Here is a 543-nt window from a genome sequence, read left to right as displayed (position 1 = left end):
ATATATATATATATATACACATATACTTATGCATATATACATACAAGCCTACGTACACATGTACATATATGCATATAAATAAGGGCGTGTGTATATGTACGTATGAATAAGTCCTCACGTCGTGTGCATCTATGCGTGTTTTTGTCTGTCTGTGTACCTGCGTACATGTTTCTGTCTGTGAGTGTGTATATAGGGAAGAAGACGAACATGCAGCATATTTCTTGATAAATTGTTATTTTTTTCTCTCAACCAGTCAGTGTTGTTTCGATATTTAGTCAATAAGAATCCTTTGCTGGTCTTTGACGAACACTGCAACTTTAGCTCGGCTCAAACATCAAAGACACTTTTATTATTCACCGCGTCTCTTATTGATTTTCAGTCAGAGACCTATCTTTGAACTGCCGCTTGCCTATATACATACATCAACATATACACTTATAAACGCAGTCAAACTACATATATGTGCACATAAGTCATCCACAGAATATATATATATGTATGTATATATGTATGAATATAAATATATATATATATATATATATA

Source organism: Octopus bimaculoides, chromosome 6, assembly GCF_001194135.2.
Source record: "Octopus bimaculoides isolate UCB-OBI-ISO-001 chromosome 6, ASM119413v2, whole genome shotgun sequence".
In the NCBI taxonomy this organism is placed as follows: domain Eukaryota; kingdom Metazoa; phylum Mollusca; class Cephalopoda; order Octopoda; family Octopodidae; genus Octopus; species Octopus bimaculoides.
This window is presented reverse-complemented; position numbering follows the sequence as displayed.